This window comes from Zonotrichia albicollis, chromosome 1 (genome assembly GCF_047830755.1).
Source record: "Zonotrichia albicollis isolate bZonAlb1 chromosome 1, bZonAlb1.hap1, whole genome shotgun sequence".
Taxonomy (NCBI): Eukaryota; Metazoa; Chordata; class Aves; order Passeriformes; family Passerellidae; genus Zonotrichia; species Zonotrichia albicollis.
Genome location: NC_133819.1, coordinates 10,066,480 through 10,093,394, shown reverse-complemented (window position 1 = coordinate 10,093,394; position 26,915 = coordinate 10,066,480).

The window sequence follows — 26,915 nt, the reverse complement described above, 5'->3', positions numbered from 1 at the left end:
AGAGACTCCTTTTCAAAAACATTTCAAGAGTTTCTGAAAACTGTGACCCAGATAGACACAATCTGCCACTTCCATTATAGGTAAGAAAAGAAAACACCCCCCTCCCCACAAAACAGCAGCTTGAAGAGTTTTATCTTGGCACAAGGACTTGTCTTTAGGCCATCCAATATTCCTGGCCCATCTCATTCACCCATTTGCAGGACTTTTGTGGACTCCTGTTTTGCTTTTTCTGGTACAGATAAACCCAGAAGAAGGAAGTGTCTAGTGGAATCTCTTGTATTCAAGGTGATTTGTATATCTTGGGTGATTTGTCATGCTTCATTTAGGTTCTCAGTGTGACTAATCATTTACTACACATGTATGACAGCATTTTGCTACTTTGCTTCTGCATAATTATTTTTTCTAACTTCATTCATAGACTCATAGAATATCTTGAGATGGAAGGACCCATCAAGTCCAACTCCTGGCCATGCACAGGACACCCCAAGAGTCACACCCTGTGCCTGAGAGCATTGTCCAAATGCTCTCACTGAGCTCTGCCAGGCTGCTGCTGTGACCACTGCCCTGGGGAGCCTGTTCAGTGCCCAGCCACCCTCTGGGGGAAGAACCTTTTCCTGAAATCCAACATAAACCTCCCCTGACATAACTTCAAGCTATTAAATCAGGTCCTGTCATTGGTCACCAAGAGGAGATCAGGGTCTGCCCCTCCTCTTCCTCTCACGAGGAAGGTGAAGACTGCAATGTTTGCAAAAGAATTTCTTTGGTGTTGGCAAGTGCAGCAATTTTTGGTTCACCTCTCTGTAACTAAGTCATAGTCTCCTCTTGCTCAAATACTTTTGGAAAAGGATAACGTGAATCTTTGTAAAGTTTGAATCCTGTCATTAAACCACACTTCAGGGTCCTTGGTTCTTGCTAATATGATATAAAAGAATTTAATGTCCCCAGCCCCAGCACTGTTAATTCCCTGCAGCTCCTCAGCTGCCTGTCAGGAACACAGCCTGTATTTCCTGAGCCTTTCTAATGTGTCCTCTTTTCTGACAGTTACAGTTACTACAATATCTACCTTTTATTTTAAGTATATATGAATTAATTACTTCCAGGAACCCTAAAGAAGTATTTTCATTTTAGTGGATTTCATAATGTCTGGGAAGATAAAATTCCATTAAAAGCAGGAGTCTTTAAAGTTGAACCAGGGCACAGAGTCTTTCTAGGACATGTCATACTCCCATGGTTTATTACACTGTGTGGAATTTCAGTGTCTGGGCCAAATACTTGCCTGTGTGCTGAATTTTGGAAATACTAGTCTGACAGAGAAACCCCTGCAAAGGGCACTTTGAATGTCTGGTTGTGCAATGTTGGTAGCAATACCTGCTGTAGGAATCCTAATCATGGCTCAAGAACTGCATAAAACCAGAGCAAAAATGCAGTCACTGCCTTACAGCACTGAAAATAGAAAATATCAGACAAAAGGCAAAAGGCTGGTTAGAGCTAAATACTAAATGAAATTACACTCAGGAAAAGGCAACTGCATTGTACTGTGAGGTTCATCTAAAGTGATGTCACTAGTCTAAACTACTCCACAACCGCCCATTTCTAACACAAAAAGAAGACACGAGGTGTTTGCTTTCATTATCCCTTCTCTTTGTTTAAAATGGTCGTTGTCACTCTTTTGGTAGAATGTCTGGTCAGTCAGGAGTAATCGCTTGTGATGGCTTCAGCCTTTTTCTATCTTCTCCTGGAAAAGTGGCCAGCTGAGGGGATGCTGGGACACTAATACCAGTAGTTTTTCGAAGTTTAAGCACACCTTGAAATAAATGAACTGACAAAAACCACCACAGTTAGAAAAATAACTGATATTTAGTTCCTAGCTACCTGGGGAAATACAGCTCCATATCCATTCCTACTGGCATATGTTAACCTGTCTTCTCCTTTTAAACTGTTTCCATTAGATGAAATAGACTGTGTCAGGCCTTAAATCTTCTAGATAACAGGACATGGCAGTTTGTCATTTAGGACAAAAATAACTTCTGCTCCACAGTCAGAGTTCATTACTGTCAGCTGGAGTAGAAGCCTGCTTAGGAAGTACATGTCTGAGGACATGATCCATCCTCTTTGCATTTGGGAAGAGGTGGATGCGTGTTATAGATACACTTAGGATGAGCACTGCATGCCCAGGCCCTTTGGGGTTACTGCCCAGGCTGAAAAGAGAGCAAAACTCTGACATGCAATTTATCACTGGAGACTATGGTATTCATTGCCACCAGTTTAAACTCAGAATAACTCTGTTTTAATCTCTATGTTTAATGAGATGGCTAAAGTCACTGCTTTTCCAGGTATTTGACAAATTAAGGAAGAGTTAGGATAGGACCCTGGAGATAAACTTGGTCTGTTTTCAAACATGCTTCTGAATTTCCCTCTATTTCAAGATTCTTGGTGATTTCAGATTAGGGAGATGACCTTGGCTAATCTATGCCAATATTTTTCCAGATGTTTGCTTGTGAAAATGCCATCAGTGGAATTGAAAATACTGGAAAACAACTGGAACCATGAAAAGCAAGTGTTAATTTATTTTTACCAACCAAATTCATGATTACAATGTACAAGTCTAATGTGCTTTGACATCCAGGCCCAGAACAGCAGCATACAAATATGTCAACATTACATTATAAGGAACAAAACACTCTTGTTGAGATCTGATGAGAAATTTTCTCATTAGTGTATTTTAGTAAAAGATAAGTAGTAACAGCCTTGTACTCTGCATGAGCTGTCAGGACTTTCCATAGCTCTGGGAACTTGAAAAATAATAATAATGTAACATTAGCAAGTCTCATTTATTCAGTCCCTGAATGAAGAGATCAGCAGAGCAGCTTCCCTGCAATCTGTTGACATCATGGAAAACTAAACTTGAGTAAGAAAGATGAAGGGGGCATCAAGACTGGCAAGCAAAGGAGGATAATGGCATTCAGGAGCCAAACACAACATTAACTCTTAGAACAAGGACAAATCACTGTAGGTACAAACAAAAGAGGCTGCCCACAGTGTTTTTTTGAAAACTACAAAAGGCTCTAGTGGCCTACATTTCAGAGATCCTCAAATGTTCTGGACAATCCCATTTTGGATTGCAGAGTTGGGCATGTCAGTGATTATAGGAAGAATCCTCTGGGAAAATAGGTGCCTCACTCACAGCTAAAATCTGCCATGATTCTGGTCTGGAGCTCCCACATTTTTCCATCTTGCTCAGATCACCATAACATTCAGCAGGTGCCTGAACCCAGTGCAACCCAGGACAGCTCCTGCTGCTTCATCTCCTCAAGAGGTGAGGAGAAGACACCTCTCCAGCCTTTCCATAAGGACTTTGTGGGTTTGCAGTGTCACACACCAACCCAGCAAGCTGAAAGGCCAGTCTTGGTGCAGTGAGGACTGCAGGAGATCGACCAAACCACCAGATTATGAAAGAGGTTTGAGATTGACCAAACCACCAGATTATGGAAGAGGCTTCCAGGACAACTTTCCCCTTAAAATAGAGCTATGGTGTAACCTCAAACACAAGAAATGTGAAGTAAAAGGAGAAAAATGAATACATTGACTCTAGCCTTCTTTTGAGGGAATGTTTGGACTTATCTGACCTCTTGCAATAGTTATTTTTGTGTTTCTTAGTCACTGTATTTTTATATAATGCTGATTGCATGTGAAATGTATGAGCTAAGTTGCTGGCAATGAGTAGGACCTGAGTGTTCTCTCTCTGGTGAGGCTGCTTCTGGCTTCCTATTGAGTTTTAGCATCTGCTGGGTTTACATGTGGATTGATTAAGCCTTCTCAATATTACTCGGTTTGTCTCTCACCAAACTGAGATGAAAGGGAATCAGGACTTTGCCTAGTAAACATGTGGTGAGCATTATTTATAGCTGAAACAGCAAAGGATTTTTTGCTAAGCAAACCTTGGCAGTGATCACCATCTCCTCTTAAACGTTCCACCTGCTTGGCTGGAGGAGATGATGAGCAGATGTAGCATTTGCCAGTTTGATGAAAGCACTAAAAAACCCCAAATCATTTATTGATCCAAACCATTTTATGCATGCATTTGTATCTATTGCACAGTACAGTACACAGGGAATTTGGTTTTGGTTTCCAGTTGCAGTTCGCCGTATTTCTAACATCATTTAGGTCTTGATCAGTTTACAAAGCTTTTAGGGCTTTAATAATAGCTTTAAAAAATCACATACTTTACTTAAAGTCTTGTAACTTTTTGAACACCCAGATTAAGGTATCACATTGTAACCCACCATTCTTGCTTTGTTCAAAGCCATTCCTGTTTCTATTACACCTCTTCAGACCATGCAAATTTTTTCCTAGCTACACTTCCCCAGTTTATACAGCTTTGCACTCTATATTGTTTTCCTTCTGATTTCTTGCAGACATTTCCTGTTTTCTAGCTGTAAGCTGTTTTTGTTGAACTGTCCAATTTTTGTTGGTCCCTTAGAGGGATCTAATTCCTTTCAGTCATTGACCTTGGAAGGACTTGACTCTTCCCATTGACTGTACAGAGCAACTTAAAAATCTACTTGGCTTTTTAAAATCAACCTCTGACACCAGACACTGAATATTTAGGGACTGCAGTGCCTGCATTGGAAGTACATAATTTTTCAGGAGACTTCTTGCCCTTATAAATACCTGTGTAATTCTTAGGACATTTAAAATGCTAACACATTTATAAAGTTAGTGTTAATGTGTTAATATTTACAAAGTGCTTGCAGATATTTAAGAATAAATACAGAGAGCGCTGCAATATAGGGTGAGAATTTTGCAGCAAATTATTTAGCGTTAAAATATTATATTGAATAATCTAGGTCATGGAAAGTGGTCTCTGTACTGGAGAGAGTTATTATTTCAAATTGTATTTACCACCCTGAATAAAAGTTGCACAATTTTCACTGTTTACTTCAGACATTCAGTAAAGGAGGAAAAATCTGGAGATGGAGAGTTTGCTACTAGTGTGGAACACTCTGAGAAAACATTTGCTTTTAGAAGCTGAGTTAGTGTCCTTTTGCACGGTTTATATTTGGCTGGAGCAAGTAACAGAAGCCATTTAGTCCTGAGAAATGTACATTTTGCTCTGTGATTCTGGTGTCACTTTCTGCTCTGTAACTATGCAGAAGTTTTAGTTATGGGGGAAGTTATGAGAAAAAGCAGCTGTCTGGCACATGATAGCTTATCTTAAAGTGGGTGAATCAAAGTAAAACTTGCAGTGTTTGACATGCAGATGTATTAAGCATGCTGTTATCCAAAGGTCAAAAATATATTTGTAGATTAACTGGTGTTAAAGAAAATATTAACTATTTGCAAATGTAGAGTATACTTGGGGAAAAACCCCACATTTCTGTAGCTTCTTTTTAAAGGCATTATTTTATCCTTTGTTTAATGAAAAGACATGTTTACTTTTTCCCTCTTTTGTTATTTTCAATAGAAAGAGAAACTATGCACTCTGTGTTTATGTAAGAGTGAAATCCCCACACAGTGACTCTTCAAATGTAGTATTTGAATGCTACCATTTACTGCATTAACTCTCCTTCAGCATTGCCCAAAAGATATATCAGATTTGTTTCTTGCTTATTAAGGAGAAAAGTGTTGCAATTTGATTGTCATTATACAGAAGTTCTGAAGCGATTGTGATTTTAAATAATTATGGGATAAATAAAATAATAATTTTTTAAATCCCATTTAGGCCTTTACTAGAGAAGTAACAACTTGCAGAACATTTTTGAGTCAGGAGCTAGACAAATAATTGTTTTTTTAATTAGTTGCAAAGTCAAAAGGACCTTTATTTGAAGTAGCTCTGTGTGTACATCTTACATTTGATATATTTTGTCAGTAGCATAATCACAGGGAGGTAGGATTAAGTATACCAATCTGAAACACCCATATTGAGAACATATCCATAAAACAGCTCCTTAATGTCTGATGACCTCTTAAAAAAATAGCATTTCTGGAGATTTGGATGGTCCCTGAGAAAAACCAGAATCCAGAGTTTAGCTCCTGGACTTCCTTGCAAAAAACACCCAAAATATCACAATCATCCCAAGAAATGTTGTATTCTAATAAAACAACTCTGCAGAAAAGTATCTGGCATTTTATTTTACTTTATGTTTCTTTATTTTTTTAACTTTTATTTATGAATGTCCATAGATTTTTAGATTGTTAAAGACCTGAAGGTATGAGATGAATTTCAGATTTCAAGCTCCTTGCCAGACAGTTTGGAAGTGAGAAGGCAGCTCCCCCAGCTTGCCCCAGGTATCTGGGGGGCACAGGAGCATTTCTCACCCTCTCATCCCCTCCTGCTCTCCCAGCAGCTGCTGCATTCCTGCACATCAGTAATACCCACATGATGGCAGAAGAGAACAGACAGCTGCAGACACAATTTGACAGGCAAGTTCACTTCTGCTATTTCTGTAAAATACTTTCTATAAATACCTATTAAAATATATAAGCATCTGGAAGTATTTAAATATATAGAATAAATGGACACATATAAATTTATATATATATATATAGGTGTATATATATATATATATATAAATAAATGCATTTATAAATATAGATTTCTTATAACTATGAAGAAAATGTGATTTTAGTTTTACATGGACCTTAATTCCTCCTAGGAATCAGAAAATAGTAGAGATATAAAAATAGTTGACTTAAATCCCCTTCTCACTTTCATTGCCAGAAGTTAATGGTAGCTTGTTTTGTCTGTACTAAAAGTAGGAAGATAGGTAAAAATCTATTATTTAATGAGACTGACATCAGACTGTGAAAGGGAGAAAAACATACAATTTTAAACAGTTCCATTGTCAGTGAAACTCCAGTTTTACTAACTTAGGGCATGCTGTGCTCAGTAACTGGAATAAACAACAAGAAAAAAGTTTGTTTTTACCAATCCACATAGTTTTACTGCATACATTGTGCATACCAATGTTTAAAATCTCTCAGCCTCACTAATCCAGAGCAATCTCAAAAATGTAATGTATTTTTATAGGCAGTCTTGTAAAAATAATTTTTCTTGATTGTATGTCTGGGAAGTGTTGACTACGTTACAGACACTGCATCAGCTAACAATAATTACTGGGGTCAAAAGATGGAAAATTTAGACCAAAATTAGCAAATTAATTATATGTGGAAAGTTATTAGAAATTATGATTTTAGCACAGGACTAAGACTGTCTTCTTCAGAAATTCTTCTCTCAGATCTGCCATCTGATTCTTTGTATATCTCCCAAATAAATCTATCCTTTTTGTTTCTTATTGTCATGAAGATTAATTAGGGTTAGATTGTACAACACTTGTAAAAAACAAACCAGAAAATGCTGAGGATTGTTATGATGAGGTTGAAGCTCCTTGACTTGACGTGGGTGTACATGTGGATGCCCTTTTAATTGCAAACTCTATGTAAGTCATGCTTGCACAGTGGTTGATTTCTGATTGCAATTGTGTATATAAACTAGGTAAAAAATTATAGCTAATTTTAAAAATTGAATTGTAATTAAATGTTATAGGCATGGGTTGTGACACTCAGTCATCTTCTCTTGGTTTGTGGAGCATGCCACTGTTCCAGAGTGTTACTGCAGGGCAGCTGCAACAGAGAGGGCACCAACCCATTCCTGAGTTTTAAACTCGCTGGTACCCACTCTGAGGGGGGAGAAACAGTGGCTGCATCATCATCATTGCATAATTATGCAAAAGAAGAAGGAAGGGTAGGGTGTGAACATCATCAGTCTGGTGCTAGGCTGTGCTTTCTGCACTGCTGCTCCAAAGAGAGTTCAGCATGATGTGGCTGTGCCCTCCCTTTGGCTGGAGGGACGTCCAAGCCTTGGTTCTGGAGGACACACAGGGTCGGTGCTTGGGCCAGCCTTGTGCCTCTCCATGTGCCCATGGGTAGAAAAGCCGGACTCCAGTCATGTCCAGGCCAGGAAACTGGGATTGCAGAGGGGTGCCCTTAAACACTCCCCACCCTGGACCTAAAAGTAATCTGCAGTATTCAAAGCAATCCATCCAGCAATTTGCTTTGCCATTTTTTCTGTTTCACTCTTCCTCAGACACACAGACAAAACATTGCTTGAGCCAGCTTTGCTGGGGACCAGTAGCCTTATTCAGGAGATGAATTTCTTTCTCTCCTTCTTACTTTCTGCACCAAGCACTTTCACATGTTCATACACTCATTTATTGCTTTGGTACTGGGAACTTGTGTTACAATGTAAAATGGGCATTTCTTTCTGACTGCCTGAGTCAGATTATAGAGACTGAGGGATTTGAGGGCAGTGCTGGAGCCCTGAGCCATCCTTCTTGCAGCGCCCAGACTGTGGCTGAAGTTGGGCAGCCCTTGCATCACCCTGAGTGCAGGATGGCCCTTGAGTACCAAAAGCTGACTGTTTAGAGCAGGGGAAAGAGCAGCAGATGCATAAGAGGAAAATGACAGAAAAAGAGGATCAGATGTGTAGCATATGTTGACATGAAAGTTAGATTTTGAGAAATAAGTCTGCCTTATCCCGAAAAGAAAAATGGGTACATCCAGTTGTATTCAAAATGGACTTCTTCTGAAAGATCCATGTGTCATGTGAAATAGGAGCTAATGGCAGAAATTATTTACATTATCTACAAAGAACATTTTTCCTCCTTAATGTTTCCAAGCTACTCTCAGAACCTTCCTCAATTTTCCAGTGCTAGCACATCACCATAGCATCCCTAGCTAAGTAGAATTTGCCTTGGTGGAATCTGGAACAGGAGGTATGTTGTAATCTGATTGTTTAGCACTAGATGAAAAGGAGTATCCAGATGGGTTTTTCTTTTTAAAGAATCTGATTCTCAGGACAAATCTAATCACTTGTGAGGGGCTGGGCATGGGGAAAGGAGAGGGAGATGTGAGGGATATTGGGGAGTGTGGGGAAGAGAGTATGTGGCTACATCTTTTTGTTATTTCAAAGAGAAGCTGCCTGTAGCACCACTGACAAACTCGACATGGTTGTTCCTTTTGACAGATTTTTTTTTTCTGGAAGTCAGTCAGTAGGATTGACTTCTTTAATTGTAATTAAGAATTCTTACTAAAACAGATTTCCAACATCCAGCTTTAACAAGTTAATGAACACAGAATAAAGAAAGTGGGGTGCTTGAAGGCTGTTTTAATTGAAAGAACAACGTAAATGATTCTGTGGTTTTATAATTCTAAGGAGCTTTAATCAATTCCCAAGGTAGCTGGAAATCTTAAAGTTGTATGATGACTTAGCAGATGAAAGAATATAATTTGAGTTCAAGGTCTGATATAACTTCTATGCTAGGAGACATATGACAACCTTGGGTGGGGAAGATTAGTCTGTAAAATTAATGAAAATTAATTCATTCATCAATTATTGAATCCTTAAAAGGAAATATGCTCTGACTTGTTTCTTTGCTTCTTTGTTTAAAAAATATCCATATTTCTTCTGAGGCTCTTCAGCACTGGAGTATTCTTAATTAAATTGTCATTCTGAATGCTTTGGCAGGTCACATGAATATATTGTGCATCTTGAGGAAAATGATGGAAAAAAAAAAATCTCAGATTTGATGGAAGCAATCACATTTAACCTGGACAGCTATTTCTTTGCTGCTAACATAGAACATGTTAGATGGCATAAGATTAAAGAAAGCATTCACTATCACTGACCGAAATATTAAGCTTGACAGCTTCTGTAAAGATCCCCTGTCAGAATCTCTCCTTGTCCAAGAGCAAAAACCAGTAAGTGGAAGAAAGATAAAAAGACAAAAAGTGCTAAACCTTTAGTTAAAGACAGTGCTGATATCCTGGAGATTTTGTCCCTATGGATGGTTTTAATGCAATTATGCCTGAGCACAGTTTATCTGCCTGATAAAGGCAGGCATTGATTTTGGCAGTTTTACTATCAAAATAAATATTCAGATTAAGCTTTATTTTCTGCCTTTCCAAGGAATCATTTACCATATTTAGCTGTTTCTCAATGTTTCTATGTATTTATTTTCTCCTATTAGTAAATTGATGTAGTCTTTCAATTTAATCTGATTTTATAGCTCTTTTAACTTTCATCTAATGCTAGTAATTTTTTTTTCTAATAACTCCAAATGTGGCTTAGCAGAATACATGTTTTGTTCTAAATTGCTAAGTTTTATTTAAATCTGTGAAATTTAGTTTCCATCTACGAGGATTTGAAAGAACAATTTATGGTCTCATACTCTTGCTGGTTGAGTCCCAGCAAGAAAAAGCCAAAAGGGAAACCATTTTCCAAACAATTTGGAAAAGCCAAATGGCTTTGGTAAGTATTTCTGGATATGTGCTTGACTCAGGAGGTTCACATGTTTCCCAGAGAGCCTGCACTTCTTTTTGCCCTGGGACTGGACCTTTGAAAGAATCCAGCAGTGAATACTATCATGACCCTTTGCATCTTTGAAATGCAATCAAATTCAACTTTCCACATAGTCAGCCTATGAATGCAATGAGGAAAATAACAAAATAAGGCCCAGACAGCTGATCCCCAAAGCTGATTCTTCCTGTCCCCTTCTCACTGCTGCAAAGGCAGAGGGGATGCTCCCAGAGGGGTCACTGACCTGCTGGAAAGCAGTTCAGGAGGTGTCCATGGTTTGGCCTTTACTGAGTTCTTCACTGATTGTGGGCCAAGAGTTATCCCTGATTGCAATTAGGAATGAAGTAACCTGGCTTGTGAGGCCAGCGGAGTTATTCCCAAGTCACAGTTCATGAGGGAAACCAGAGGTCTCTGATTTTTAAAAGATTTAGCTTTTGTTATTTCAAAAGTGATCAGGACAGACTGATATTGGAAGAAGAGTTTTTTACCACAGTGTCATGAGAAGAATGATAGACTGAAATTAAGATGTACGCTGCTAGACTGTAAGTTTGGGGGATATTTACTTTGTGTTACCTTTTGCTTGAATAAGCAGTTGTGCATGATGGATTTTGACAGAATCAGGGAGGATATTCTGTAAGGCAAAAATTATTTACATTTCACAGCTGACTGACTAATGGTCTGTGTCTCTGTGCTGAATTCGGCAGTGTGAGCTTTGTCTCCAGTACCTCTCATCTAGCTGGGAATGAAAACAACAATGTGACTTTCCAGCCCAAGTGATTCGGGCAGGGAACTCTTGGCAGGGCTTTCTCTGGGAAATTTACTCCACCTCATCAGGCCTGCTTGGCAGAAGGGAAGTCTGTGCTGTGCTCTGCTCTTTCTGCTGTCCCACCATGCCATGAAAGGGAGCTCTCAGGAATGTCACCTTGGAAGACAACATGGATGCAGTCTTCTTAATAGAAAAAGTGAGGTGATATATTTATTGCCATTTTTAAGATATAGTACACCAGTATTTTCATGCGAATTTTCCAGTTAAGCTGGAAACCCCAAAATCCAGGTCATTGAAATTACATAAATCTGAGCGTCTGGCACTGCTGGTTCCCAAGATGATTGTTGATACCACTGCTAAACTTTTGACATTGGTTTCTTGGTGAAATATGCATCCTGGCCTGGAATGTGCTGCTAATTTTACTATGTGTTGCATGCCTAACATTATTTCTTTATGCATCTGCAGGGAATTTGTTTTGCAGAGTCTACTGCATAGTACATTATAACTTTACAAGATTAGTTTAACCAACACAGAAAGGTTAAAAAATAAAAACGGGGCAAGGGGGACTTCTTTTGATCATTTTATATGAAATTTGTTGACATTTCAAAATGAAAATTAATCTTTCAAAAGCAACAACTGTGAACTCCCCTAAAGTGACTGTGTGACTTTTTCCCACTTTTACCATCTTAGGAATACATTAACATGTACCTGACACCATTGCTTACAGAGCAGAATTAAATCTGGCTGCTCTGAAACAGTATTGATACTGTAAGAACTGCACTTGCATAGCCACTAATAGCCAATAAATGCTACTTAATCATATTAGCTATTTTTAAATACTTAATTTCTTCTATCTGAGAAAGAAAAAGAGCTGATATACCTTCTATATATCCATTGCTGTACAACAAATTGTCTTTATTCATAGTAACATGAAATCACTTTGTTTGCATATTATTTAAATGGAAATAAATGCCTAAATGAACCCCTTGGAGTCAGGCCAGACTGACACTTTCTATGTGGTATCATTTTGAGATCTGGATTTATGTGATGTATGATTACAGCATGAAAACAGCAGTGTGGCCACAATTTTTCAAAGGCAGTCAGTAATGTGTGAATTTTCAGGGCCTGAGTAATCTTGTGTTTCTTTCACTCCCAAAATTCTGAGCACTCATTTTCAGACTGTCTGAATGATCATGGAAGAACCTTGTTTTCAAGCCTTAGGCTGCCTTCAAGAAAAAACTTGAGATACTAGGCCACAGAGAGATTTTGACAACTTTCAGAAACCCTTCTCTTCTGCAAGGACAGTGCAGGTGCATCTCTGAGGATCAGAGGGCATCTCCCTACAACCAATGGCTCATGTCCAAGCCTCACTTGGACTTCAGTGGAGTGTGCTGAAGGCTGTTTTCCAAAAGACCACTGTAAATTTCTTTTAGCTATGGGGGCTGGAGAGGTCCTTCTGATGGAATTTGAAGTCGCACCATTTCCCTGTGCTCTGCTGGCTGTTGGGATGTTGCAGCACCACAGCCCTTGGGTGTTACTCTTACCTTCTAATGACTCGCTGTGCTGTTCACTGTGTTGTCTTCACACTCACTTGTTTCAGCCTGTCAAGCCCCCACAGAAAGGGGCTGGAAGAAACAAAGCTTTTCAAACTTGGGTCTAATGCACTTGGTTTCTCCTTCTGAAAAAGTAAATATTTGTGTAATAAGCTGCAGAACCCCTAAAGCAGCTGTGAAATGATCTAGCCACGAGATCTCATGAACCGATCCAGGATGGAAGAAAGTTGCCAGCAAGATCTTGTTTACTCTGCTTTGACAATTTGACAGCTGGAATTAGGGAAAAAACATCTGTCTGAGAGGACATTGCCAAGTCAGAAATGCAGTGGGAGAACACAGAGCTGTACCTGCTGTGCTGGTGGTAAGGGTGACCAGAGGGGCGCAAGGGAACCTTCCCATGAACGGCCCATTCCTGATACCAGGAATGCTGTGCTCCTGTGTTTACTCAAATTCAGCTTTCTGTGGTTTGCCAAATCTGGCCTTCTCTCAGCCTCAACCTGTCCTTGGATGGCTCCCATGATTTCTGACCTCCCACTACCTTTTCTATGCTATTTATAGCACAACAGCTGGGGAACATTGATGTGCATCTCTGTTGTGTTTACATTTCGATGAGTGACTTTGGTTTTTGTTCACGTTCGTGGTAGTTCAGTAAGTTGTTTGGCATCATGTGAACTTCCTAGTCAGGCTCCCTTTGCATTCATTTATCACATTGCCTCCTCCAGTTTTGTTTTTCTTTCCCCTGCCATAAGTGATTCTCTCTGTCCTCCAGCTTTCCATTAGCTGTCTCCTTTGTTTGGGGAAAAAGTAACTCAGGGTATATTCTTTCTTTCTTAAAAGGGTCATTTGTCATTAGGAAATAAGCATAGATATCAGCTGAAAAGTAGACCCCAAGTCTCAGTTTGCTCATCTGGTTTCTGGTGACCTGTTTCTTGTAGATGCTGGTATCTTGTTTCAACACCTTGATCATTGTGCACTTTGTTCATCCCCATTTCATTCCCAACCAAGCTGTTCTGCTTTGTTTCATGTGTCTTCATCTCCTGTATTTTCAGCTGCTCATTCAGATACAGCCTTTCAGGTGCATCAGATTTTATCTCATGGCTATTCCAACTTCCCATCCTGCAGTCTGGGTCCACCCTTTGAAAACTGGATGTATGTATGGGGAAATACTCAGAGAAGTTGCTGATCTGCAAGGGGAGTGAAGAATTTATACTCAAGCTCAGTTATTAACTTTTACTTTTTTATGCTTAGCAATAAAAATGGAAGAATTATCCTGTACATGAATATAGTGTTAGTAACTTTATGTCATTATTATCTCAAGTGTTATTGTGCTCTTACAAAAGAGTAGATGCTTCTACACATGAAGCAGCATAATAGACCAAATATTCAGATCTTATTTTATAAAGCCTGTGGAGAGTACATAACACCTCTCTTCTCAGATAAGTGCATTTCATGAGCATTTAAGGGTTAGACTAGCAGGTTCACTTGTGCCATGCACAGACAGCATCCTGTTTGTACAGAAATAAAACTCAGTGATGCATGTGCCTATATTTAGAAAGTCACAAGAGAATATTTAACTGCTGTGACTGGCCTTACTTCTGCACCTGAAAATTGCTATTTAAAGAAAATATTTCTTGTACTGACCCAAAGAACTTGCTACCAACATCTACAGACACTGAAATGAAGGTTGCTTAGGGGGGATCTGCTCTGATCTTCTCTTGCAACTTCCCTAAAAATGTAAACTCCAAGATTTTTCATTTCAGTTACTCATAAATTATACTGATGACCACTAATGATTCCCTTACAGCCTATTTCATGAGTTTAAAGCATTTTTTGCCTATTATTCAATAGAAATGCTAATGAAGAAATTAGAATGGTTAGCACCTGGAGCTCCATGGGTTTTGTGCAGCTTCACAGACTCCAGTACATGTATTTCTGCAGAAATCAAATACTGCACTGTGAGACTAATCCATATATACCTCACAGATATGGCAGCACTGGACACAGGTAACAGTGTTTGCATGCAGCCAGGGTGTCTGGCTAAGTCAAAACTGGCTCAGTCAATTGGAATGGAAGGCTAAGTTGCACCTAGGAAGAGTCAAAGCCTTGAATTTTCTTAATATGTGTCATAGTACGATGCCTGTGCCTTGCTTCTTTCCAAAATAGCACACAAAAATTTTTGCTTTGCCTCTTTGTGCTACTATTTTTTAAATGTTAAAAAGATGCTAATATCTGAGCTGCAGACAGAAAGCAATCTAGTTTATGTTTGCACCAGCAAATAGGGCAGATGTTGGGAGCAGACAGGTAAAACATTTGGTGTTGGTGTCCATACCTTACACATTTCTGTGGGATTTGCTCTGGATTAGCAGTGGCCAGGGCACCTGGGCTGAGGTACCCTGTGCCTTTGGAGCCCACAAGAATGTGCTTGCAGTTACCTTCTGATTTTACCCAAAGAAAACTCTTTATGCACTCTGAGACTTCCCTATGAAGTGAATCAAATCGTGGGAAATCTGAACAAAGCATCCTCCTACAACCCTAATAGTAGACATGATCTTAGATTAAGTAGCTGCAATTCACTGGAGCTTCTTGTAAAATAAATCACCACAGACTATTCTTGGTGCAGTTTGGCCTATTTTCTATCAAATAGTATCTTGTTATTTAGTGTCTTGACAAGAAACTCTTACCTTTGTGAATTTAAATTTCTGTTTTGTAGAAGATGTAAAATTTGCACGTTTTGTTCCTTCTCATCCCTCTGAATAAGCTTTAAATATTTACTTTCCCTGTGCAGCTGGAATGCTATCTGAAACGTTTCCTTTGAGCTATGAGAAATATTCATGAGTCCTCTTCAAAGTTTGTGGAGTACAATAAATCCTGTCAGCAGTAATCCCTGGGCCATCAGTCTTCCAAGCCTAGGTAAATAAAAACTCGCACACTTACTCTATTTGTGTTATGACATTGTTAGGCTTTGACTGCTGTTGGCAGATACTGGCCCATACTGTGTAGCCATGATATATTCTGAAAAATCCTTTCATTAGGATTTTTTCTCCTGAGAAGCTGAGAGGCCTCAGGAACAAAATGTAAACAATGATTATCTGCTGCTGTGGAATGCAACAGGTGCATCTGTGATTGGTCTCACATGGTTGTTTCTAATTAATGGCCAATCACAGTCAGCTGGCTCGGACTCTCTGTCCGAAACAGAAGCTTTTGTTATCATTCTTTCCTTTTCTATTCTTAGTTAGCCTTCTGATGAAATCCTTTCTTCTATTCTTTTAGTATAGTTTAAATATAATATATATAATAAAATAATAAATCAGCCTTCTGAAACATGGAGTCAGATCCTCGTCTCTTCCCTCATACTCAGACCCCTGTGAACACGGTCACAATATTGGCCCATAGCAGTCCCCACACTGATAACAGGAGCCATTCCTTGGCCTTTCCTGTCCCCTGAGCTGTGTCACACCTTGCTCAGGAGAGCCACAACTGTGCTAAGGCTCAGTTGCTCACCAGCCTTGTCAGTTGTGTCTCTACAAGTAAACCAAGAAGGAGCAGGGGACAGGATCCCAGCACCACAACAGTCACAAACAACGGGGAGGACAGGTGGGTCACCAACCTAGGAGATGAGGCAGAGGATGTGGGTATGTCTGCCTGGACTTCAGCAAGGCCTTTGACACTGCTAGAGATAGAGGTCTTTTCTTACTTTCTCTAACTTTTAGGATTCTCTGAAGGTATTCTATTATTAACTGTAAAGATTGGTCTGGCATGTGTGGAAACCCAGAGCATTCTCCTGCAGGAATGGCAGCCCATGGCTTGGGCAGGTGTGATCCTCACAGAGAAAACTGGGATGGGTGGCCAGGCCCAGAAGGTGATGGGGAATGGAATTACATCCATCTGGTGGCTGGTCACAAGTGTGCTCCCCAGGGCTCAGTAATGGAACCAGTCCTGTTTAATGTCTTTATTGATGGTCTGGATGAGGGAAACAGGGGCACCCTCAGTCAGATCACAGAGGACACAAAGTTGGGTGGGAGTTGAACTGCTGGAGGGTGGGAAGGCCCCACAGAGGGAATTGCACTGGGGTCAAAGGTATGAGATTCAGTGAGGCAAAGTGCTGAGTCCTGCACTACAACAGGCTGGGGGTAGAGGTCTTTTCTAACTTTTAGGGTTCTCTGAAGATATTCTATTATTACCTGTAAAGATTGGTCTGGCATGTGTGGAAACCCAGGGCACTAGGAATATTTCTCTGTCTGCTCTGGGGTGCCCTGACGCCCAGGGCAGCACTGACTTTGATCCTCTTTCATGGAGGAAGTTTCCTAGACCTCAAGATAGACTGGAAAAAGTGTGAAATAGATTATGGAGAGTTGTGTAAGTGTATCACTTGGTGAGAAATTTAGGTTTTGGGATTTGTAGTATGTTGTGGATGGAAGCAAGATGGAGGCACAGGGTGTCATCCTGGGCTTCTTCTTCATGCTTCTTCTTCCTCCATTTTCATGGGTTTGGGTGGCACTCTGTAATTGGGAGAAAAGTCTGCTTTGCAGCTCTTTGGGACCAGTTATTGGGTTAAGAGAGAAAATAATCCAGGTGCCAGTTCTTAATTGGATATTTTAGTCTTAAAAGACCTTGTAACAAGAGACTGTTGGCCATTTTGTGCCTTCTAATTAAAAGCTGCCCAACTCACAGTAGTGAGACTGTGTTACTGATAAAAAATAATAAACACCTGACTCCAAACATGAACTACTGTCTCCAGTGCCTTCAATCCAGACCCAGAGAAACCAATGGCATGACTGCCTCTTTCTCCAAGAGGTTTTCTGCCATGAGATGCAGGACATGAAGCAAATGGGGGCATCTTGCTGCTATGGGGGCTGGATGCTCACTCTCGGTGGGAGGGGACACTTGTACAGCACTGGGCTGTGTTTTTTATCACTGCTATTTACTGGTTAGTTTACTAATGTAGACGTAACCCCAGTGATCTGTCCTGTTAGCACATTGTAGAAGACTACCATGGGATAGTAGGTCACTCACGCAAATGGAAATTCTTAAAAATAAGAAGGCTTTCTTCTTCCCAGAGAGGGAAAAAGACCATCCTCAGGTGTGTTATATACATATTTTCTCTTCTGGCTTATCTGTCCTCTTTTAACCACCTCTTCCCCATCACAGGACTCGGGACTGGGATCAACCCATCACAGAAATGTTTTTCCACCATTGCAGCCACTATTTTAAGGTATATTGTCCTCAGCATGGACTGATGGATGGACAGCCACAGTCCAGACATGAAGTTGAATGTGGGTGGGGGATCACACAGGGGATATGAATACAACAGAACACTCCTTTGGCTTGCAGGGCTGCTACAACATTCCACATGGAATTCCTGTCCAGGAACAGCCCATATTTGTCGCCTGCAATGTTCACACTTCCCAGGGAGCTGTGTTTTTCCAGCCAACAGGTCCATCACAAGGAGGGCAACTGGGCAGGACAAGGGAGTGCATATGCTTGCTCCTGCTCCAGCAGTGATAATCTCTTTTCTCTCTTCTCTCTTCTCTCTTCTCTCTTCTCTCTTCTCTCTTCTCTCTTCTCTCTTCTCCCTTTGTCAAAATCTTCTTTTAACAGGCCCTAATCTTCTTCAGATTTTATCATGGCTCCTTCAGGGGTTGTACCTCATGGCATGGAAAATACTCATCTGCACCACTGAGTATGTAGTAGAACAATCCCTCTTTCCAGTGTGGAGTCTGTGTTTTCCATCTTATCTCAGAAAGAAAAGGGCATCAGAAAAATCCAGGAAAATAATCATGACTGAAATTTTGCAGGTTTGCTGGGAAAAGTAAATATAACTCCAGACTGTGATTGATATATTGTTTGTCACTCTATAAATCTGAAGTTGATGAACTCTCAAGTTCCATCATCCTTAAAGTGTGTTGCTCAATTCCCCAGGGCTGGCAGAAAATGGACAGAACGTGAGGAGTGTTGAAAAGCTCCCCAGAAGAGCAGTGTGCTTCTCCAGGAGAACATGAAGTGCCCCATCCTGAGAGGGAAAAACTATCCTCCTGCTTAATCATTCACAATCTGGACTTGCTGGAGGTTTCTTGGAAAGCAAGAAAGCAACTTTTTTAGTTCTGTTTGTGCATAAAAGCAGTCATTATGCAACATTCTGGCAGCAGCATTTACATCCCATTTCTTTAATATTTTTATCTCCATGCTGTTTTCACTATTATCCTTTCTTTGGCTGTTTTACTTTTCCTCCTCCAAAATAAGGACATATGGTTTTTAGTTTTCTTTTATTTATTTATGTTCTCTGCATGAGAACTCTGACTGTTATTCCAATTTGTTTTTCTGACAAGCTAAAGTAGTGTTTCTGCATGTCTTCACTGCTATGTATTAAAATAACTGCTTTAAAATATTTTTTCTGTTTTATGCTTTTATTTGTATTTCAGCTCTAACACTAGAGCCTACTTTTATCTCACAATAAAACTTCTGAATCTTTAATAAGCCCAATTCTAATGACTAGAATACAGTTTTAAATCTAAAATTCACTTAAAATTTAACCAAGATTAGTTACTTCAGGTTTTTGTGTCTTTATTTTCTTCTTTCATTTAGCCCAGCATATGTCCTACACCTGACTTGTGGCATCAGTTATTTCTGTCTTCTGCTGTATCTGAGCTTAAGCGGCAACTCCTTCCATATGGTACTGTTTCATCTCACAAAGGAACATGCTCCACAGTAAAGTAAATTTTAAATTTTCTTTTAAAGAAAAGCTTGAAACTGAAGTTGACTCACAGAGGTCTATAGCTAACTCCCAGGGGTATTAGGTGAGGTGTAACTATCCTTCAATATTCCTTTGCTATTTTAAGTATTTGCCTGTCACAAAAGAAATGTGTCTTTGTAGGGGCAAATTGTTTTCTCTGATTGGTTTGTTGGTTTCTTCCCCTATAAGGTCCAAGAAGTTGATCACTTTGGCTGTGTTGGTGCCTCAGCTCAGGGTTTGGGACTGATTCACTGAATCAAACTCTCTTGATAAATTCTTTGGGGGGAAGTGTCAGGCCAGTTTACAATCAAGACAGTAAAAAACATCTGCTTCCCATCTTCTTCCTTTCATTCACTGTTAGAGACAATTTTGGCTAAAGTGGGAGAAATTGTAGGATGGCCATTAACATGTGTTACTTAATTTAGCATCTGTATTTAATCCTCTTATATTTGTTTCTAAAGTAATCTTCATTTGCTGAGCCAAGAACAAATGACAAAAAGTACAAAATCTGGTGAGGCAGTAGAGATCAACAAGTGACTGCAGGGGACAAGCAGAGGGACTAATTCCAGTGAGATTTTCAGCTGACACCAGGAAAAGTGTGCAAGCAAGATTGCCAGTGCACTACTAAGAATTAACATATGTTGAATGCACATTTAAAAAAATTTCAAAATTCTGATTTTCTATTGTATCTAAAGCAGTAATGGTCAGTGTTTAATTCATTTGCTCACATATGGATGTGTAGAGACATCTGAGATCTTCAATGGCCTTGGGCTCCCTTGGCTCCAGAAGGACATGGGGTATCCCCACCTAAATTTCAATGAGGTCCTAAATTTAGACTAGGAAAAAAGTAATCAGTTATGGGATTAGAGATTTTTTTTTTCTGACATTAGGAGACTCAGTGTGATACAAGTGCTGCTCAGGAGCACCGTGGCCCAGAGATTGGCAAAGTCACCTGTACTGTCCAGCCAAAGGAGTCCCAAGGGCTGCAAAGCCTGGAAGTGCCAACATCCCCCTCTGTATAAAGCTGCACATAAAGTCCCTTCTGCTGGGGGTGAGGTCACCAGCACCTCCCCCTGAACCTGGTGGCCTCAATGTCCCCCTCCTCCTTATCACCTATAAATTAAATAATAAGGATGTTAGAGAGGACGAGCCCCTTTTCTAGGAGACACTGTGACAGTGACTCTTTTACTTGCTATATAAAGTGAAAAGATGAGAAATCTGTGCTATTGTTCTCTGTTACAAGCATCCAAGGTTTAAGTACCATCTATTCTACTCTTATATCCTGCACAGACAAAAAAGGATTCTCAAACAAGGTGAAAAACCTTCCTCGTGGATTAAATCCTCCTCCTCTTTCTGATGAAAAGGTGAGTTTGCTTATCCTTGCACAATTACATTGTACAAAGGAATTAATCATTACCTCAAAAAAAATCTCTTGAATCAGTGCACTGAATGTGATCCATTTTCAAAGCTCATGTCAATACTGGCCTATGACATTTGAAATTATTAACATTCTTTCCAAAGAGGTCTAAGTCTATGAATGGCTTCTTGTAATAACAACCAGAAATAGCTGCATTTCTTTTGAAGTTATCATAGAACACCCTACACTGCAGAGTGAATTTCCCCCACCAAAATATTTAACTCAAAAATGTCCACATTTTTCAGCTGGAGACCAATGTATACACTTTTTAGACTATATTTTAGACCACACATTTCTATTATTGATCAAGACTTAGAATCTAGGTTTATTTAATCACATAAATAGGCTAAAAGCTCTGGATCATTAGTTCTTTCTGCTTTTATTTGCTGGAAAATATTTCACATCACCTTCAGAGATTTGGATTTGGTAACACTTTATTCTAGCTGTCTTATTGTTTTAATTTATGGGGTCTTAGGAATAACAGAATCATAACAAATTCTTTGGGTGTTAAAGAGAGTGGTATGTGCACACAGATGCAGCCAGTGACAGACATTTTTTTCCTTTCCTTTAGAATCTATAACACTCATTTTGAAGATTCCAACAGCCAATGAAGATGTTTATCTTTTGCTGAACAGTCAAATGTGTCATTTAAAAAACTGCACTGTAATGAGGTTATTTTAAAAGCTGAAATGGGAGGAAGTTTGAAGTCCAAGGATAAATAAAATATTGGCAGGATACAGATTCTTAAGCTATCTTGAAAAATACAGACCACACTTAAGTATCAAATGTCTCGTCATTTTCTTTACCCTCCACAGTCTTCATGGAGGCTGGCAATGGGTCTGGAGTCTGAGTGTGAGATTGTATCACAAGTGTAAGGCAGCAGAAAGAGGGAACTCAGGGGAGTTTGATGTTTACAAGAGTTGAAGACTGATTTTTCAAAGGAGACTGGAGGAATGAGATGCTCAGTTTTCCATGAATTTCACTGATACCTGTAATGAGCACAAGTGTGTGTGCTCAGAGCCTCTCTTTTGCTGAGGACACACCTTCTCACCAGAGCTGTTCAGCTGGCAGGAGGAAAGGAGCAGAGGAAAGTGTTCTTGTCTAAAGGAGAAAGAGAAGGGGAAAACGGCTACCCTGAGGTTAAATACTAGAGGAGTTCTGAAACTCCTGCCTAAAAGAAGAGGTAAAAACACCCCAAAAAACTGACTATAAATACCACAGGAATCCTTGTCTAAGAAACCTATTACATAACCATAAATCCTGGGAATGAACAGTGAGCAAGAACTGTGTCCAGTAAAAGTGAATCAGTCCGAGTATAGAGAGTAACTTAGTTTTATTTATGTCCAGGTGTAATGTTGTTATCCTTCACACCAGACACTGAGATTGAAGAGATTAATTCTGCACTTACCTGGATTTCCATGGGGAAATGGCAGCTCAAAGGACTGAGGGAATTTCTCCAGGAAGCTCTCCTTACTTTAATGGTAGATCACCTTAGGATGAGTTCTATTCTTGGTATATTTTTTAAAATGTGATGACCTAGGGATGGATATAAAATAGTTTTGGGGCTGTGAGTTATTGCTGGAGAGCAAGGGGTGTCACCTGGGCTGTACCTGCATGGTGGCAGAATCCCTGGTTGCTTCCAGAATGATCTGAAGTGCAAGTTCTCAATCTGGAGGTAACTTTGGTTTTTCCCCTGTCCTCTCTGTGGGATATAGACTGTCTGCAAGATCATTTAAGGTGATCTGACCTAATTTGTTCTCTGCTGCTCTGGTCATTTTGGAGTTCCTCAGTAGGTCTTTAGCAAAAGGCATATACCAGAAGTTAGACTAACTTACATCACAGTTTCTTCTAGTCTGAAACTGCAAGAAATGTTATGAGATTTCTAATGGAAATTGAACGAGAAGTATCTGATTTAGTACCTTAAAGTCTTGCTGGAGACTTGTTTTACTCCATGAAACAAGGTTCAAACATTAATCAGTAGTATAGTATAGGAACTCACTATGCATTAACATTCAATCATTTTAATAGAAACTTTCCTCTTACCCATGTTTTAGTCATCCCTAGTCCAAGGTGGTTGGAATGGGCATGGAGATGCATCACTTCCCATGCATATGATCAGCAGCAACAAATAAATGTGCATTCCTGATCCATATTTAGGCAGCTAAATAAGTGGCTTCACTTCGAGCTACGCTGCACACTTGAAGATGTGCCCAGCAGTGTGAGACCCAAAACAGATGCTGATTATTATTGACATTTGCTTTCAGCCAGAACAAACCTCCCAGCTGACAGCTGCACTGGCAATTTGCTGTTGCCCTCCAAGAGGTCATGGAGCTGTGTAAAATGTGATAACCACCATTTTTTTTTGGTCTGGCACACAGCCAAGGCAAATTGTGAAGTCCAGGATGCTTCACAGAGAGTTCAGTAGGGTCATGGAATCAAAGTGGATAATAAAGGCTCAGGAGCACAGTCTGGTTAGGTCACAGTTTTGTATAAGGGAAGCTGATGACTGCTGGAGGTCTAATTATGGGTTTCCTGGTCACAGCATCCTGTAACTATGATTTCTCTTGGGAAAAGAATCAAAAATCCAATGAAATATTCAGTGCTGCAACTCCCAAATGTTAGCTGTCTGGCACTAAGAATTCACAATGCTTTGATGGACACCTAAATTGCTATGCCAAAAGTAAGTATTAAGTGAGGCAAAAAAATAAAAAAAGAGAATTAAACCAATCATAAGCTAAATGAGCTGGTAGAAAAAACTAAGCTGAGGCCTGCAGATGAAAATATTTCTCTTTCTCTTCTCTCTCACAGGTTCCTAACTCAAAACTTTTTTCAATTTCCTCTGAGTTCTTTTCTATCGCACATTGCATATTTATCCTCTGGTTATTGAAGTCTGGGCTTCCCATACCCTGAGTCCAGAATCAGTTCTGCCAGTATTTTTTAATACTATTTTAAAATTCTGAATACTGGACCTGTAATGACTCAGATTCCAATAAATGTCTTATGCAGGCATTCCCATCAAGAGAACTGGGTCCAGAGTGTGCTGTAGGGAGATACATTTTAAAATCAAAGTGCAAATTCTTTGCTTGGGACTGATAAACCTTGGTATATTTTACATAGGTAGATAGATACTTTTGCCATAAATGCAGTTATATAAGGATAAAATGCTTTTTGTTTGGTTGTTTTTTGGGTTGGTTTGTTGTTGGTGGGGATTTTTGGTTGGTTGGTTGATTTGGGTTTTTTGGTTTCTTTTTGGTCTAAGATGATGTGAGTTTTCATGCTTTGTTAAAGGGTGGCCTATAACATCAAACCAGTGCCAGGTTACCTTTATTTGTGCTCACAGCCTAGGAAGATTCATAAATTATCTCCATTTATATCTCTACCACACTATGTAATTTGATAATTTCTCCCTTTTAAGAAATAAGTTTATGGGTTCAGTTTGCTGAGATTTGTGATACTATTGTCAGCCATTTAGAAAATAATTGTCTCATGCATCCAAATGGAGTGGTTACTTGGGAAAAGTGGCAATATTTGATAATGGAATAAGTTACTGGTATGAGGAGGAGCAGCAGAATTCAGTACAGTCAGGAATTCTGTATTGTTCTGAAAAGGGCAATGAGAGGAGTTCTGATTGAAAATGGTGAATAATGAATGAGTAATAAAGAGTGAAAAGTAGTAGAAACTTCATATGGGCAGGAACTACAGATATCTTGAGTTGTCTTGAACTTAAAAGTCACTGCTAGGAAACTTGTGAAGGTTTCATATCTGCTCTATATCATAGGTCTAGCAGGTAAGTTGTATTTTTATTGCTGAAATAAAAAATGGGCTGAATTATCCCTTTGTCTTTTGAGTATTGGATTATTGCATAAATGTGAAAAACAAGAAAATGTCTGCAGTGAATGGAACAAGACAAGTTTACAGCCATGTGGGAATGGATGTTTTGACATTTCTACTCCCTTCTCTCTCTCCTGGGAAATATATCTATAGATATATTGGGAGAACTATTTTATATTAGCAGGTAAGTACTTTTAATTCCAGTTGAGTGTTTCAAGGTAAGGTGCTGCAGTGGTACATATTAATGTCATGTTTAAAAAAATTTTTGTCAGTCTGAATTTCACTGTCTAGAGGATTTTTATACTAAGACTCAGAGGATAATAATTAAAAAACCCAACTGTGAGGTCAAAATAGATTAAATGGGTAAAAAGGAACAGTGAAGAGCCTTAGGGACAGCTGCCTCTGGGTGCTTAACAGAGTAACCCCAGTTAATAATTTGTATTATGATTTGTGGAGTGCTTCAGGATCCTTCAGAACTCAGATAATGGCAAACTGCCATTAAACAGAGTTATGACACAGCAAAAAAAGCAAAGCCTAAAATTTTATGCAGTGGATAGCTCTGTTTATTTGGCTAGAAAGGGCTTAAATAGTAGAGGGAGAGAACCAGTACTTCAGAGGAGGGGGTTTTATTGGCTTTCTTCTACAGCTGAGTTGAAGGTTTGACCATTTCAGATATGCACAGTATTGGCAGGCTCACAGCAAACCAACCTTTTGTAGCTCTGCACAGCCTGAACACTGCTGGACATTGCTCCTGCAGGCCTGGCTCTACTGCCACTCCCAAGCACTTGGGTGTTCCTAAGGTTTTACCCCAGAATTAAAACATAACCTAACACTGGTCAAACACAAACTGCAGCACCTGTGGTCCACCATGAGAATATACCACATAATTAGAACAGAAATTAATTAAACTAAAGAAGTTGAAAAACTCAGTGTTTGTATAGCTCTTGTGAATCATATTGGCAAAGGAAAAGAGCATCAGAAGCTTGAATTTGACAGAAAAGGAAAAGTCACTGTGGCATTTGCTTCCACATGTTGTTAGCAAACGTTTTTAGGAGCACAAAGTACTTAGAAAATAAAAAGGTTTTCCCACTGATTAATATTTTTATAGGAAATCCCTTCAAGTCCACAAAATAACACTTAACAAATTAAAATAAATACATTCAAGTCCCATAATTTGTTTTTGTCCAATAAATATCTGTGTTTTGTGATGAGAAAATAGTCCAGTTCTCCCTGAGGGTTGCAAATGCGGTCACTTTATGCAGCTGACAGCATTTATTATACAATATGAAGAATAGTTGTGCTACTGCATGAGTGTGATGAATTTCTCCAGCTCTAAAGCATGTTCAAGGGTGGAGATTACCAGAAGCTTTATTATTTGGGCCTGGCTGTACCAGTTGTTTTTGGGGTTTCTTTTCTCTCTTTCACTTGCCTCCTTTCCCTATCCCCTGCTTTACTGCTTGACCTGGACCCTCAAAGCCTGTTCATCCCAGTAATGCCATTTATCACAAACCTCAAAGGCATCTCATTTCCCCTCTTCAAGCAACTCCTGCTCCTCAGATTTCTCACCAGCACTGAAGCTGTGGGTCCCAGCAGAGCTAAAAAGTCCTCAGCAGATTTTTATCTTGCAATCCCCATTCTACCTTCTCACTGCTGGGCACATCAATGTTAGAGACCCCTGTGACTAATAAGGAAGAAACTTCAAAAATGGTGAAATACTGATATCTTGGTGCAAACTGACCTAGGAGAAAAGAAAAACATCTACAAGCAGACAGATGAATAGATGAAAATATTTTGAGTACAAAAACTAGAGAAATAGGTTCCAAAAAGAAAGATAAAAAAGAAAGAAAGCATTAATAAGTCAGATAAATAGTCTTGGAGTTACTAAAGGAAGATCTTGCTAACATAAAGCCACAACTATTGAAGTGAAGGGAGACGACTCATCTTTTGATCAGCATCGAACTCTGATTTATTGATTCACCATGCACATTTTTATAATGGTGTTAATTAAGTTCATACATATTGCAAAACTCGAGCTCATCATTGGTCACAGATTACACATTAACCCCTCTTTTTGTTTTTAATACCTCTGGTTTGTTATTGAAACTAAAATTTGTGTTCTCACTCTAATATAAAAGATTCTCAAAGCCTCCATGTTTGTCACTTTGCTTTCTCATACTTTATCTAAAAACAAAGTATTTACTTGTTATTAAAAACAAACTTGAAAACTCTTGCTGTTTACAAAAACATGCCTGAAAAACAAG